Source organism: Notolepis coatsorum (assembly GCF_963971535.1).
Source record: "Notolepis coatsorum genome assembly, chromosome: 14".
In the NCBI taxonomy this organism is placed as follows: Eukaryota; Metazoa; Chordata; class Actinopteri; order Aulopiformes; family Paralepididae; genus Notolepis; species Notolepis coatsorum.
In genome coordinates, this window is record NC_140178.1 from 86231795 (window position 1) to 86245746 (window position 13952).

Here is a 13952-nt window from a genome sequence, read left to right on the forward strand (position 1 = left end):
AATTTTCAATTGAGAGAGAACAGAAAGATAAAGGGTTTAGAAGGCTGCTATGCAAGCATATATGTTTGCTCCTCCCCTATGTTGCGTAAACTACCAATGTCCTTGCGGGAACCATATGTCCCTATTGCTGGACAATGACATAATCACAGTTCTCGCAATGTGGGTTATATGCCCCCTCCCCTTCCTGTGTTGCGGGTGAGGTATATTTTATATCTCTTTTTAGCCATAAGGAAGCACAAATGACTAAATTATGATTAGTAACTAGTTAAGGGTAGAAATCTCAGATCAACTATGTGGATTGAGACCATCTGTGTTGTCTGAGATGACGGGGGTCGCACTCCACCCAGGAACCACATTTATATGTCAATTGATGTCAATGTCTCCTCACCTCTTTGTAGCAATGCAAATATCCACGACACAGGAAATATCAGAGTTCACGTCTCCCCTCCCCCATGTGAACTATGAGTGGTTCTCCCCTCCCCCATGTGAACTATGAGTGGTTCTCCCCTCCCCGATGTGAACTATGAGTGGTTCTCCACTCACACTGCAGGTATGGTATGTTCGTTTTTTTAAGATTATAAATTTGAATGTAATAGTCACCTCAATATCATCCTAAACAATCAAAACAAAATGTGTAAAATGTTGAAATTTTTTACATGTTTTATACAGTTAAACCAGCCTGGGGTCAAATCGAGGCGAAGGAACACTGATGCATACAAAGTGTGTACAGGATATTGAAAACATATCATCATGTTCATTTTATGTGTACCCATTTGTACACATTGCTCACACGGTTGAGCCTAGTCTGTTTTAAGGGTGAAACACATAGATAAGAGTAGTAGTAGTCCGGGGTAACTTAGTCACGTGACTCGTGATATAGAGCTTCACAGTCCGATAATATACTATAAGATACAATATAAAAAGTAGAAAATACAAGATAGTACAAGGTAAGTCTAGGTAGCAACAACAGTAGCAGCCATGGCGGCACCACAAGTAGCAACAGCAGTAAAGTGAGTGGTGCAGTATGTACAGTATGAACAATATGAAAACTATGAGCTGTGTGGACATATTAACAGTGTAGTATTATAGCAGGACAGAGACTGACTGTATATAAATAAATATGAGCAAATAAATAAATATACGAGTACTGAAGACACTATAACACATATGAGTGACAGATATACCGCGGTACAGTATGTCACGGTATCAGAAGTGTAGAGTCAAATCTGTATGACTAATCGACCATGAGCCAATCACATGGCCTCAGCCAAAATTAGGAGGACGACATATAAACGGTGTTATCCTACCTTGTATTGTAGAGATTTCCCATATGTTGTCCCTTGTGTTCTAACTTCTACCCCTCTCTTCTCACTTTTGTTCCACCAATCTCTCTCTCTCTCTATCTGAGGATTTTCAGTTTCAACAATATCGCTTCCCCTTTTAGGGGGTGAGGAGTTGGGGGGGGGGGGGGGGGGTTTGTGTAATGTTGTACTTTGAATGAGGTGAGAAACTGAGATGTACGGTCAGGGGAAAGTGTAGTGAAGTATAACTCTAGTTATAAGAATTTGGGCAAAGCGCCTTGCTTCGCCTGTTGGACTGCTCATTTTGACTGCCTACTGCTGAAATCATTTGACCAAAGTACCTACAGTAACCACTGACCAGGGCTACATCGAGAGAGAGTTAAATCATTTTGTGTCCTGTAAAATTCGGTAGAAAAGATGGCTACTATCCTGGAAACAGCCTAGTGAATGAGAAAAGCCTGCCCCTAGTGGAGCAGGACAGTCCCTACACAATTACAACAGTACAGGACACAAAATGATCTAACTCCTACTGACTACATCCCCCCAGCTAGTATATAAACAGGGGTAGTAACATACAAGTCCACTCCATAGTTCCTTTCAGAAACCCGGGACAACAGAGAGGAAAAGCAAGATGCTTCAAAAGATAACTACATTTATTGAATTTTTTGGAGCAGTGGAAACATTTGTAATCATTTTTGGAATGGTGTGAGTCTGGAGAAAATGTATGCTCTGTTTCAGCTACATGACCACTACCCTCGATCCAAAAACGAATTGGGACACCCTACCCTACGTGGCCACGCTCAAAATGGAGAGGTAGGGCCAAGGGGTGGTATAGGGATTTGGCCTAGGATTTGATGGAAGGGGAGGGGCGGGGGGTGCGGTTCTAGAAGCCAACAGAACAGAATTCCATGGAGGAGGACCTTGAAATCAATTCTAAATGTTACCGGAAACCAGTGTAGGTTAGCTAATACTGGACTTAATTAAGTACATTTAAAAGTAGAACCTTAAAGAAAAAGAACGCTCTCTACGTACCCTCGTTCCCACAAGAACTATTCTCTGTAAGATCTGCTACTGCGAACAGTGCCAAAGTGTTGTTCAATGAAGGTAAACATTTTCTTGTAGAGCCTGACGGTACGCGATTTAACATAGAGGTGTACCAGAGAATGTATTATCTGCAAACAGAGTGTAATGACAACGACAAGTGTAATGATAAAAATGATATGTGTAACATGACTGTCAGTCACGATATTCAGACATGGCATGAGATTATGGGTCATTGTAATTACGAGGATTTACTGAAACTGCAAGCGGTGACAGAACACATTGAAGGTGAAAAGCGTAGACCTGACAAAGAATGTGTAGTGTGCATAAAGGGGAAGTTTACTCAATCGAGAAACAGAAATCCCACAGAAAAAGTAAAGGTACCACTTGCGCTAGTTAACACAGATCTAGCCGGCCCAGTAAGAAACGAGTACATAGGAGGCTTTAGATATGTACAGTCTTTTACAGATGTGTGTACAGGGGCAGTGTTTGTTTACTTTCTCAAAGCAAAGAGTGACACACTCCAGGCCACGGAGAAATTCCTGGCAGACGTAGCCCCTTATGGTAACATAAGATGCTTGAGGTCCGACAACGGAACAAATAGATAGTTCCAATCACTGTTGAGAAGGAACAAGATAAGACACGAGACGTCATGTCCATATTCCCCACACCAGAACGGAGTGGCAGAGAGGGAATGGCGTACTCTTTTCGAAATGGCTAGGTGTAAGCTGGTAGACAGTAACTTACCTAAGAGTCTATGGCATTATGCGGTGCAAGAAGCCGCTTACACCAGAAACAGGTGCTTTAATAAGCACACGGGCACCACCCCGTATACAGCACTGACAGGAAAGAAGTGTAATCTAGCTAGGATGCACCAATTTGGATCAGTGTGTTATGCTTACCTGCAGGACAGAGGAAAGCTCGAGTCCAGATGTGAAAAAGGACTCTTTGTAGGGCACGACAAAGGAAGCCCTGCTTTCCTAGTTTATTATCCCGGTAAAGCGGGAGTGCAGAAACACAGGCTAGTCAAGTTTGTCACAAAGACAACATGTGAGAACGAGACACAGACAGAGGAGCCAGAGCTGGACTCCAGAGTAATGCCTCTTTTCCATTGCATGGTACCTACTCAACTCTACCCTACTCTACTCTACTCGCTTTAGGTACCTGGTACTTCGTTCCTTTTCCACTGCAGGTACTAAAATAAAGTACTCCATAGCTCTGTGAGAGCTCCAGCATAGCTATGTCCGTGAGCTAGGCGCAAGCCAGAGTAAAACACAGTTTTCAATCAATAACAACATTAACGAGACTCTCGTTGTGTCTATTCTGCTAACGCTAACGTTACCTCTCATTGTGTCTATTCTACAAGCGTTAACGTTAGCTAGGCTGTCTATGCTAACGTTAACGTTAGCATTAGCATTAGGCTAACAAGCTGTAACGGCACCAGTCTTGCGTCTATTTGCTAACGTTAGCATTAGGTAATAACCGGTTTAAAATGGATGGTGATTACCTCACGTTGTGTCTATTCTACTAGCATTAACGTTACTCATACAAACAATCAATCGCGAGTTATATTGATCACGCTATGTACGATAGCCATGCTAAAACGCTAGCACAACATTAGCACAACATAAGCTTAAGCCTTAACAAGTCAGCGATCTTTTTGCGAGACTAAACTCTCCGCTCGGTGGCAAATTGTGTTGATGTCGGTTTTGTTTAATCAATAAATGAGGCAGAATACACAGTGACTGTATCGTTTGTTTATTGCACTTGTGCCTGCTGCAACCATAATGAAATCCTATGCAAGACATTAAAGATGGCGGCTTTCTGTTTTCGTTCAGACCAGGTTCAGACTCTCCAACGAGTGACGCGTCTCTTTTCTGACCAATCAGTGGTCTGCAGTGTTTTCACGTGACTTTTATGGTACCAGTTCTACTCGCTTGGCACACGCTTGGAACCTCGACAGAGCAGGGACTAAAAAAGTACCCAAAAAGTACCCAAAAAGTACCTGGTACTTTGGTAATGGAAAACCGAAAATGCAGAGTAGAGTAGAGTAGAGTCGAGTAGGTACCATGCAGTGGAAAAGGGGCATAAGGTGTGAAGAAACAGAGACACCTCAGCCTAGTGTACTTAGCACGGTCGTGCAGACAGACAGTCAGCAACCCCCAGAGGGCGATGACGAGGAGCACCCGAGGGTGACGTCACATGCCCCAAGCAGTGGGAGGTATCCCTCAAGGGAACACAAACCCCCAAAGTATCTGACAGACTATGCCCGGAGAGAAAGTGACGAGGATGACAGTACACTTACCACCATTGATTACTGCTACAGAGTAGTCAGTGGGGTACCTCAGACCTTTAAAGAGGCCATAGTGTCCCCTGAATCAAGTAAATGGGAGAGAGCAATGGATGAGGAGATGAGGTCCTTAGAGGACAACCACACCTTTACTCTAACCAAGTTACCAGAGGGCAGACAGACAGTGGGAGGGAAATGGGTGTATTCAATCAAGGAGGGTATTGAAGGCCACGACAAGTACAAAGCGAGATTTGTAGCTAAAGGTTACAGTCAGAGGGAGGGGATAGACTACGGTGAAACATTCTCCCCCACAGCCAATCTGACCAGTGTAAGGGTAGTGATGCAGAAAGCAGCTGAGGACAATTTGATTCTACATCAGATGGATGTGAAGACAGCCTATCTGCACGCACCCATAGATAGGGAGATATATATGGAACAACCGGAAGGTTACGAAAAGAAAGGAGAGAAGCTAGTGTGCAGGCTAGAAAAGTCCATTTACGGCCTGAAACAGTCTGGGCGAAATTGGAACGAGATGCTTCACACATGTCTCATTGAAGATCACTTCCTACAGAAACCAGTAGACCCCTGTGTTTACTCAAGGGAGTCAAAAGAGTCAGGAAAAGTGATAATCATCATTTGGGTGGATGATTTGATCATCGCAGCAGACAACACTAGAAACCTAGAACTGGTGAAAGGTATGCTCTCCACCAGATTCAAAATGAAAGACCTTGGCAGGTTAAAGCATTTTCTAGGCATGGACTTTGAACAGTCTGCCAGTTGTGTAAAAATATCCCAGAAGAGATATGTGGAAAAGATCCTGAAACGTTTTGACATGCAAGAATGTAGATGAAGGGAAACACCATGTGATCAAAAACTAGACTACCAGGAGGATGCTCAGAAACTGACAGATGTACAATGTACAGAGAAGCTGTGGGTAGCCTCATTTATTAGACAACATGTACTCGTCCTGACCTATGTTTTGTAGTGAGTAAATTGTCATAGCATTTTGCTGATCCCACAGAGGAGCACTGGATTACGGTAAAACATGTTTTTCGTTATCTCAAAGGTACAGCAGATAAACAGCTGTGTTTCAGAAAGAGCAGCGAGGGCTTAAGGCTTAAAGCCTACAGTGATGCAGACTGGGCAGCTGACACCACAGATAGAAGAAGTACCACAAGATATTGTGTGAGTTTGAACACAAACAGCTCACTGGTTTTGTGGAAAACAAAGAAGCAGCCCACAGTGGCACTATCAACTTGTGAAGCCGAATATATGGCTCTAGCTATGACAATACAGGAATGTATTTATCTAGAACAACTGCTTGAAGGGATGGATACCTATGTATATAAGAAGACTGTTGTTTACGAGGACAACCAGGGAACCATTGCGATTGCTAGAAACCCTGTGTGCCGACAGAGATGTAAACATGTCGATATAAAATATCATTTCATCAGATCTGTCATCAGAGAAGAAAGAATGACACTGATTTATTGTCCAACAGACAACATGGTAGCAGACGCTATGACGAAACCTGCTTCGAAACTGAAATTGAAAATATTTGCAGAGGTCATGTTTGGTGTGTAAATATTGACTGCATATTCTTTTTGATGTTCTGAACTGTATTATTTTCTTTGTAAATTGTTTTTGAAGAAGTTATACAATTTGCTAGACAACCCTAAGTGGGAGTGTTAAAGTTAGAGGTTATATGTAGGATTGCAAGTAACTGTCTAACTGTACACAACTGTTTCCACTGACTGTACATAACTGTTTCCACTAGAGGGCGCTATAGGCGGAGCCACTAATGCTATCGCCAGGTGGAGGGTATTTAAGGAGATGTCTCCTCCCCCTCTATCTCTTCCCTATCTACCTCTCACGGAGAGGAGACCTCATGTGATGCTGTACTATGAACCATTGTAAATAATAAACCACGTCGATTAACACTATCCCGCCCAAGCACGGAGATCTCCGTGTTTCGATTCCACCCGTTGTGGACAGAGGCACGGATAAATCCGTGGCAAGTTGTTTTTGCTTTTATTCCATATTAACACTTTCAGTGCCACAAGGTGGCGCCAGAGTTAGCTCTTGAATGCCACCATCGGCGCCAATGTTACGCTTAATATCGCCTAATCTATGTTTTAAATTATGGCTATGTGTCTAATCTGCCCGTCGCTTATCAAAGAATCCTTTTCCAGTCAGTGCTGTCAAGGCAGATCGGTTTTTTATCGCTTCATTCGTTTGAGAGCATTTAGAAAAGCACCCGTTTTGAGGTAAAAAACAGTCCATTCTGGACCATTCTATGATAATCGTCTTTTACTGGAATATTCCAGAACGTTGATATTTGTCGGCCTATTTATGAATCGTTTTCAAATAAACGCTAGATGATCAATATTATATGTGCACGCACGCACATTCGAGCCGCGCACGGATAATCGCCGTGTTCATTTCCTCTTGGATTTTTACAGTGAAACCGATAGAGCCCATTTCACAAAACAGCTTATATCTTCATCAAAATGAGTCTGATTATCCTAACACTGATAACTAGGGATATCGGAAAATATCGGTATCGGAAAATATCGGTATCGGTTTAAAAAAAACAAAACAATAACAATATGTGTTATATATATATTCAGTGAAATTATTAGTTACCTGAAATTATTCCGTTTTTGGGGGGGGGGGGGGGGGGGGGGGGGGAACCCTGCATATATCGGTATCGGTTGATATCGGTTGATATCGGTATCGGAAATTAAGAGTTGGACAATATCGGAATATCGGTATCGGTAAAAAAGCCAATATCGAGCATCCCTACTGATAACATAGATTCCTTACCTGACATCAGATGGTATCCAACTGGTATATTCCAATTCCTGATCACCATTCGAAAAAATCGATAAGTGTATAGATCCAACGTGATACAGTAGTACACATGATTCCGCAGGGCTCAGAGGATCCAGAATGAACTCTGATAACCCCGCTGCATCAGTGGACTGGAAAATGTGGAGTACAGGATTTTTTTCCCCATCCATTTTCATTGAGTCCATTCCGAAATCCCTTATGTCATCTGGGAGACGATAGGGGGCGCTTTTTTCACATCTGATCGCCGGCGGCGTTCGGGTAGACTAGGGTAGACTTGCGTGATGCAATATGATTTCAGATCGCTAAAAAAGAAAAAAAAATATCCGAGAAATCTCGTGAGTGGCTTTTAACGAGATATTAATAATTCCGAGAAAACTCGTGAGTGGCATAGAAAGTGTTAATAACCTATTCAAGGTCACCGAGCGGCACTGCAGATTTACCCTACTCTTTCGACAAAGTGCAATACCGGCCAGATCCTCTTAGGGGCACTATCGCGATAATGCAGTGTGCACTGTGGCTGAAGGGAGCATTCTTTTTTTAGACTTTTTTTTGAGTTTCCAGTAGCTGGATTCTATATGTGTAGCCTCTACCTTGGATTACGTTTTGCATCGCAGATTTAACCATGCAATAAGGGGATTTATCATCAGCCAATGGACATATCGATCTACCAGATGGCGATCGATAATGGGGAAATGCTCGGGGGGATCCCACCGGACCACGGTAAGATCTTTTTCACGTAAAGTACAGCCCAATCGGGCATTATTATGATACTCAACCAGGCGTTCGGCCTATGAGGCTAATGAGGCTAACGCGGTTATTGGTAATCAATAATCGGAAACAACGTCCCCCGCCCCCCGCCCCCCTTTCATGCATACATGCGTGAGGATCGTGCCGATCATATGCAGTTTGAGTTTTAACTGGAGCGTATCTATAACCGAAATGCCATTGGATTTAACGTTATTAGCTATTAGCCCTTTAACTCGGCTTCCAGGAAATATACTAGACCAAATCCGGTATAACGCTTATATTCACGGCGCTATAAAATGAGAACGTATTGATGACATTTTTTTTTCTTTAAGCCATTTTGAAGGGACGGTTTATGGTCTCAATTCACAATGAGAATGGACAGATAGCAATACTATAAAGTATAGATTTAGCTCTACAAACAGCCCCACGTCTGTTTACATTTCCTGGTCCTCTTGAGAATAATTAGACTCATCCCAGTGGCCGCGATTGTGTTAAGGGCTCAAGGTAGAAACCATGCCTCATGACTATATTATTGTCGCCCCATAGCCAATTCTGTCAACAAAGGGGACATATTGTGCTTATTTTCTACTATGTTCTACTTCCTTGAATCTGTGGAACATGTTCGTAATGTTTTTTTGTGTGCAAATAATTCAAATTAATCTAATTTAAATTATTTATTTTCCAGCATGACTTTGCTCCTTTGTATTGAGTTTTATTTTTTTGGTGTGACACATCAAATGTTAAATGAACCATTTCCTTCCCTGCCTGGCTACCCCACACCCAAGAGTATAAACAACTTTTACAAACTGGGCAGTGCATCAGGTAAGCATGCGTTCCTGGTTCCAGAAATCACAGTTTATTGACTAATCAAAGCTACCGGTAATTCACTGCTTGTGTCCCCCTATCACAGCCAGCAATCCTCCCAGAGAGCTTGTTTAATCTGGAAACTTCAAACCCTGGCTAAATGCCAAAGACTATTTCTGTAATTTCCCCTCAGTGCCAATAGCATTTGAGACGACCCTAAACCATACAAAGATCCATTGTCCATTATGTCCCTTTGAGAGCCGTGTCCAGTGTGTGGACACTTCCTTTGTCTCAGTCTTCATTTAAAGTTCCAATTACAGAAAATGTTTTTTTCTTTTTGAAAACTTTGAAAATACTAGCAGGATTACTGAAAAACATGTTGAAAGAGAACATTTGCATTTAGATTGTGATATTACAGATGCTACAGAAGATTATTTTACACATTTTGAAATAATGATTGACACTGCTTTTGCCCTCGTCTTTTCAATGAAACCAAATAGTTTGTGACGGGTCTCCTGAACCCGTTGACCATGAAGGCCTTCAGGGGGTATCTGTTGGTAATTTCCAACAGCGGAGGCGCTAGACCGATGGTGCCGGTGAACGGCAAAGGAACGAGGAAAATAAAGGCCACTTTAAGGAAAGAACTGATGTGGTTCTTGTATAGTATAGTTTAGAAATAGCAAGTATAGCATAAGGATATAGAGTAAAAACTGTTTTGTATAGGAGTATACATAGGGCCCGCAGTGCCTTAATCCGTAGCTAACATTGTATTGCATTATCTCAGGACTTTAGCATGCCTATTTTATCATGCCTATTTTATTACCTGTTTATTATGTCTATTTTATTATTTAGTATTATTATCAAAGTGGGCATGACCACCCACATTTCACTCTATGCCCTGGTATGTATGTGACAAATAAACCTCTTGAATCTTGAATCTTGAACTGTGCAAAGACAGTGTTGAGATAGTAGCAGTAGGCAGTAGTGCTGGATGCTTTATAGAATAGAATACAATATAATCTGTATTCATTATCATTCAAGAGTGACGTCTTGGTTTGGTTGTGGTGTGGATACAGTGTGTGTAGTGTGTGTAAATTGCAGTGTGTGCAGTGGATGTGTGTGTGTGTTTGATTGTTCTCGTGTGTGTGTGTGTGTGTGTGTGTGTGTGTGTGTGTGTGTGTGTGTGTGTGTGTGTGTGTATGTGTGTGTGTGTGTGTGTGTGTGTGTGTGTGTGTGTGTGTGTGTGTGTGTGTGTGTGTGTGTGTGTGTGTGTGAGCAGTGAGCAGGTAGGTAGCAGGCCGTTGGTGTAATTTGTTCATTTGTCTGACTGCCTGGGGGGGAAAAACTGTCCTTGAGTGTGCTGGTCCGGGTGGTATTGTATGCCGGACGGTATCAGCTGAAACAGTTTGTTGTTGGGGTCCTTGATAATCCTTTCTGAATGTTTATTGCATCCCTACACGGTTATATATTCAGTACATTGCAATGTGCTGTGAACAGGAAAAGGAGAAAGCATGTACAGAACAATTAAGAATGTGTCTCTGTACCCTGTGGTTGACAGGTTCCACACATACAGTATATGCTGACTCTAGTGCAAAATAAGAAATGCAGAAGTAATGTCTGATCTGGTTAACTGTCAGTCACACATGAAAATGACAAGTCAGTAACAAATGACAGTAAACAAGGTCTGTGCGATACTCTAGGTCACACGGTATAAGTCACATAGCCCACTACTCATGCATGTACAGACAGTATAGGATAACTCCTAACACTTGTGAGAATCAATGCCGGCTTTGCGAGGAGTATAATAATATAATAATAAGTAATACCGTAAGTATAATATTTACGATGAATAAGATTGTAGTGAATAACTTGGTGGTTAGGATTTCTGGAAGACAGCAGAGTGTTGTGCAGATAAGTTCTAGGTTTCCTGCCATCGCCCTTGAGCAAGGTACTGGCATTACAATTGGAGTTGGTCCCCATGCGCCGCACCGTGTGGCTGAACCACTGCTCAACCTGTTAAGCTGCAGCCCCATTTTCAGAAAATCTGCCTAAAAGTACATACAAGTCAAGTCAAGAGTTTTATTTGTCACGGCATACAAGTATACAATGAAATGCGGGTGGTCTTGCCCGCAACGATGTGCAATACAGTAGTACAACATATAATAGATTCCAATAAACAACATTGTGCAATAAACAGGTAACATAGTGGGATATCTCGGTATCTGTACATAGTTATTTACAGAGTATATAGGACATGCTAGGTCCTTTGGTAGTGCAATGCAATGCACTGTTACTATTGCTATACTATTTTTAAAGTGACCTTTCCTTTGTGGCCATACGTGTGGGCGTGTGCAGCATGAGTGTGTGCCTGCTCATGTTAAAGTGGCTGCTAGTGTGCGAGCGTGCACAGCGTGCGTATCGTGTGTGTGCTCATGTGTGCTTGTGTGTGGAGAGTTCAGTGTTCTGTGGCACTCAGTGTTCATTGTTCAAGGCTCTGATGGCCCGGGGGAAGAAGCTGAGCCGAAGCCTCTCTGTCCTAGTAGCTGGGGTTCGCAGGCGTCTGCCTGACCTCAGCAGCTGGAACAGGCTGTTATTGGGGTGGTGAGGGTCTTTCATTATTCTGCAGGCTCTGGATTTGCACCTCTTGTTGTATAGAACCTGCAGGGGAGGTAGTGCAATACCCGTGGTACGCTCGGCTGAGCGCACCACTCTCTGTAGGGCCTTCTTGTCCTGTGCCGTGCTGTTTCCATACCAGGCAGTGATGTTTCCAGTCAAGATGCTCTCTACAGCTCCGGTAAAGTAAATGAAAGATTGCTCCACTTCTACAAGGTACATTAGCATGTTCTTGGTATCTAGGAACATCTATGGACCTCAGGGGATGTATTCCCAGTGTCAGAAATATTGTTTATCTTACTATGCTTGAGTAAATTGTGATGAAACAAAGGAGAATGTCAATTATAATTTTTCTTTGCATCTTTGACAGTGAATAACACCATTGTAACTGAGGGGTACAATTCCCTGACTGTATTGATAAGTATGGTATCATTAAACCACTACCGCTTTATGTACTTTAACTACTGGCCACACAGTACATGATATAGATATGATGAACACTTTCCCACCATGAAACCAAGTCCACACAAATGTATAAATCGAATATTTAATATATAGCAAAGGGTATATACAACGTTCACTTAATGACATTTATGATTTGAATGCACTTGTAAGGCAAATGAGTATTCGTAGGCAAATCAACATTGAATGTCCAATCTCTGGTTACGCAGGAAGCAAGTATACAACCTGGTTCTTTAGGGAACTATAGCGATGGTACTTAATGATTATAGCTGGATATACTAAAGGGGGTCCCGCTGGTTGTAAGTCAGTAGGGGGGGGGGGGGTTAGGAGAGCCGCTGGCGATATCCCATCTGGCCAACGATTTCTTGGGAGAATTCAGAGTGCTGAACACGGTGCCCACAGAACCTTGGTCCACAGATGAATACAGTTGGGCCCTCTTGTAGACGGTAGCTGCCGGTCCACAACGAAGAGACGTGAGGCGACCTCACTCGGGGTAGAGCGCCGTCTCACCTAGACTCCTCTCGGGGGGTAGTTCCAACACTCACCAGTGTTGGCTGTTATCCATGGCATAAATCAAAGCACCCAAAGCAAGTAGATAATCCAAGCCGTGTAGGGCTCGCCGTCGTCCGGGTAAGGTAATCCAATGTGCAGGTCCACTCGTCCTAGCCCAGAACTCCTCGGATGAAAGCACCACACGTGGTCTGCCTAGCCTGGTTAAGACTCTAGATAACGCGAGGAAACGATGGGGGTACTGCTCACTTTATAACTCTAACCGAACGATGCACCATACATAATAGACTATTATTAACTTAATAGAAATACGTCCCACTCGACGGTATAGTGCCAAACTATGACAATTCAACTATTAATCCACACGATGTCTCAATGCCATTCTGAGGCCAAGTTGACCATACTGCACCACACGTGTATCGTGGGTGAGGCTTAACGTCTTGCCACTAGGTTGGAGGGTAAAGAACTAAGGGCTAAGGGAAGTTCTACTTTACTTGCGCCATATATATATGCGCTGTGAACAAATAGTACCATTCGTATTTCGGCAGACGTATTCCTACGCGGAACCGGGGCTAGTAACGACATGTTCGTCGGCACGATTGAACTTGAACCAAGGGGCTTGGCTGCTGGCGCAGAGAGAATGAAACTATTATGGGCTGTTAGTAGACTAAAGGGATATTCAGTGTATATGTACAAGGAATATACAAGGGATATCAAACGATATACAAATACTATTAAATATATATCCATAAATAAATATATATATTCGGTTTAATCTGATCCTTCACAACAGCCGCCCCCTAATTAGTCCCACCTAATTAGCTAAGCAGAGACAGATTAACCGCACTGTCTACCACTCAAGGTCCGCTGTAAGGGTCAGTCAACTCACAAAGTCATGGGGTCATGGTCGTCATCGATAGTGTCTGGGAGTCTGGGCAGTTCTATTAGCCTCGCCACGGGTCGTGTGTAAGTTCGCCCTTGGACGAGCACCTCAGCTGCTCGGACCTTGCCATCGGCACCGGTGATCACTTTGCTTACGCGGCCAGCCGGCCACATAGCTCTGGGTAGTGACTGGTCGATAATCATGACGACTGTTCCTTCTGTCAAATCGTCTCTCTCTTTTACCCACTTCTGGCGGGTCTGTAGAGACGGTAGGTAGTGGAGTAGAAAGCTGTTCCAAAACTTGTCAGCTAGTACTTGACTGTACCTCCACCTTCTTCGGCCGTTCGCTTCTTCAGGCCTGTACATTGTCTGGGGTAGCGCGGGGTCCAGCCGCCCCATCAAGAGTGTGTTGGGGGTGACTGGGACATCTGCTATATCACTGGAGACGT